The following is a 3,779-nucleotide window of genomic DNA, read 5'->3' on the forward strand; positions in this document are numbered from 1 at the left end:
GTACTATGTCACTTTCATTGATGACCACACAAGGAAAGTGTGGGTATATTTCATGAAGGAGAAGAGTGAGGTATTCACTCACTTTCAGAATTTCAGAGTTTTGGTTGAAAAGCAAACAGGGAAATATGTAAAGTGCCTAAGGTCAGATGGAGGGGGAGAGTACTTCTCCAATGAGTTCTCTGAATTCTTGAAGAAGAATGGTATTCGGAGACAGTTCACATGCAGATATACTCCGCAGCAAAATGGAGTTGCTGAGCGGAAAAACAGGCACATTGCTGAGATTGCGCGAGCATTGATGGAAGAGAAGAATATGCCGCATTGCTATTGGGCTGAGGCTGTTTCTACAGCAGTATACATCATGAACAGGACTCCAACTGCAGCCATACATGATGTAACTCCAGAGGAGAGGTTTACTGGCAGAAAACTAGATTTGTCTCATCTGAAAGTTTTTGGATGCATTGCATATGTGCATGTGCCAGATGAGCTGAGAACTAAGCTGGATCCGAAAGCTGAAAAATGTGTGTTTATTGGATATTCCCTTGAGCAAAAGGGATACAGGTGTTATAACCCTACTACACGTGAGTTGAGGGTAAGCAGGGATGTTGTCTTTGATGAGATGAGCAGCTGGTATGCTGCTGAAAAAGAAGCTGTTGGGGCTGATGTGAGTGGAAGTGTGGTTGCACAGAATGCAGGTCAGCAATCACAGTCTTTGAGTGGACCAGGAGAGTCCTCATCTAGTGGGTCTGTTGATAGACCATGGAGTGGCAGGCTGCGTCATAATACCAGTCCTGCAAATGTGATTAGTACATCACGTAAAGGAAAAGAGAAAGTGGTTGAGCCCCTTGGTATGCCTGACATTTCTGCAGGGCATTCTCATGTTGATGGAGAATCTAGTGGCTCAGATATGAGCCTTGATGAGGAGCTTGGGATCCCAGCTATGAGAACACCTGGTGTAAAGAAGGCTATGGAAGCCATGAATGAAAAGCTGCGAAGATCAGGGAGAGTGAAGAACCCTGTGCAGAGATTTACATATGATGGTTATGTGGCACATCACTATGCATATATGGCAAAGGTTGTGCAGGTTGTTGAGCCCACATGCATTGATGAGGCTGTTGGAAATGTGTGTTGGGAGAAAGCTATGGATGAGGAGATGGATGCACTATATGGAAATGAAACTTGGGATTTAGTGCAATTGCCTGAAGGCAAGAAAGCCATTGGATGCAAGTGGGTGTACAAAGTTAAACATAACAGTGAGATGGAAGCATAAACAGGTACAAGGCTAGGTTGGTAGCCAAAGGATATGCGCAGACATATGGGATTGATTATGAGGAAACTTTCAGCCCAGTTGCCAAGATGGCAACGGTGAGAGTTGTGATAGCAGTGGCTGCGTCAAAGAAATGGTCTTTACATCAGATGGATGTAAAGAATGCATTCTTGCATGGGGATTTGCAAGAAGAGGTGTATATGTTGCAGCCACCTGGTTATGAGGATGTGGGTCACCCCGAGCATGTTTGTTGCAGGTTGAAGAAAGCCTTGTATGGCTTAAAGCAAGCACCAAGAGCATGGTCTGACAAGATTTCTGAATATCTTGTCACTATTGGCTTTCATGTAGCCAATGCAGATTTCTCATTGTATGTGAGACATGGTGATAGAGGAGTTGTGCTTGTTGTCATCTATGTAGATGACTTGATCATTACGGGGGACCATGATGCAGAGATCTTTGATGTAAAGATCTTGCTTAGACAGAAGTTCGAGATGAAGGATCTGGGGGAGCTCAGATATTTCTTGGGCATTGAGGTGATTAGGTCACCACATGGTATTGGATTACTGCAGAGACAGTATGGCTTGGACATGTTGTCCAAGTATGGTATGACAGGCTGTAAGCCTATTTCTGTGCCATTGGATCAGAATGGCAAGTTGAGTGCAGATTCAGGAGAGATCTTGGAGGATCCTACTATGTACAGACGCATTGTAGGAAGTTTGATCTACATGACGATCACCAGACCAGATTTGAGCTATGCTGTTGGGTTGGTGAGTCAGTTTATGCAGGTTCCACGGAAACCGCATTTGGATGCAGTGAGACGCATACTGAGGTATGTGAGGTCTACTTTGCATTGTGGACTATTCTATGAGATTGGGACAGAGATATGTGTACATGGGTACACAGATGCTAATTGGGCTGGTAGTATCTCAGACAGAAGATCTACCAGTGGATTCATGTTTTCTTTGGGAAGTGCTGCTGTGACTTGGAGCAGCAAGAAGCAGCCTACGGTTGCTCTATCGAGTACAGAGGCCGAGTACAGAGGAGCTGCTATGGCAGCATGTGAGGTAGCTTGGTTGAGAAAGCTACTTGCAGATTTGGGTCTATCAGTGGATAGACAAGTTGTCATTTTTTGTGACAACATTAGCAGTATACAGTTGGCCAGGAACCCAGTCTTTCATGCTCGTACGAAGCACATAGAGGTCCACTATCACTTCGTCAGAGAGAAGGTCTTGGCAGGAGACCTTGACCTTGTTTATGTCAGCACAGAGGATCAGGTAGCTGACATCTTCACCAAAGCATTGGGTACAGAGAAGCTCCGCAGATTCAGGGCTTCACTTGGTGTACATGAGATGGAGTTGAGCTCGAGGGGGAGTGTTGAGATATCGAGCTCTAGTGAGGCGGTGGACACTGATGACCCGCCTGGGGGATAGGCCCCACACTTACACCACTGGCATGGTTGGTGAGATCTTGGGTTATATGCAGCCAGTGGGATGACAGGCTGTGTGACAGTCACTCTAGAGACTGGCATAGTTATAGCGCCAGCTCATTTAGTCGGGTTCACACTATAGAGAACCCGTGTATGTATTGGTTGAGTACCTTTCATATTATTGTGTACTCTTATTCTTGTATATGGTGTGTTGAGTGTTGAGAAGAGAAGAAGAAGATTTTCAGCCTCTCACCTTGTGTGTTCTCTATTAGGGTTTTGTGAGTGTGTGTGTGTGCTTGCAAGAGCTCAAGCTCTCTTCCCCCCTGCATCTTTTCATTTGTACTAGTGTTTTAACTTTTTTCTAGTTTATGACAAGTTACAACTTCTCTAGACTTTACATCTCTAAATGTGTACAAATATCTTTTTTCAAGTGTTTTTTAAAGTGGATCGTGCCTCAATCGAACTTATTTTTTAAAATTTAAAAGTCCCATACTGGTACCGTTTTTTTTTTGTACCTTTATTTTGGTACCTGACAACTATGATACAAGTGCAATGATGTGTGCTTAGCCTAGATCTATGGCAATCTATGAGACATAGACAGTGTCAAGATTTTTCTTCACTCGAGCTTGAAGTGAGCATTAGTAACTGAGTGGCTTTATCATCTTCACGAACTTCGGCATCTTCATCATCTTCACGGCACAACGAGCGCTCGAATCTTCATAGTAATCTTCCCTTCTTCCATGCTTTGAAGAACATTGTTTTGAGCTTGAGCATGTTGAACACGAGCAGCAATTGTAGTGCTATACTTTCAACATAAGGAAATCCATCCCAAGCATTAGTGAAATCATGTTACATCTCAGAATAATTGATTGTATCACCTACAAAAATCAGATTTGGAACTGGACCACCAAGGGTAGCAGTACGAGCACCATCTTCTTCAGGAAGAGACTTGTATGTTGGGGCTTCTATAGAGGTGAGCTGAGTGCATAGATCATTAGCATGATGAGAAACAATATGATAAATCACCATGGGAAAACTGATTTGGAACGCAAACAATATGATAAATAGGATTAGCATATTGTTTCTCAT

The sequence above is a fragment of the Cibotium barometz genome, chromosome 21 (assembly GCF_041138505.1).
Source record: "Cibotium barometz isolate CiBa-2024 chromosome 21, ASM4113850v1, whole genome shotgun sequence".
NCBI classification, from domain to species: Eukaryota; Viridiplantae; Streptophyta; class Polypodiopsida; order Cyatheales; family Cibotiaceae; genus Cibotium; species Cibotium barometz.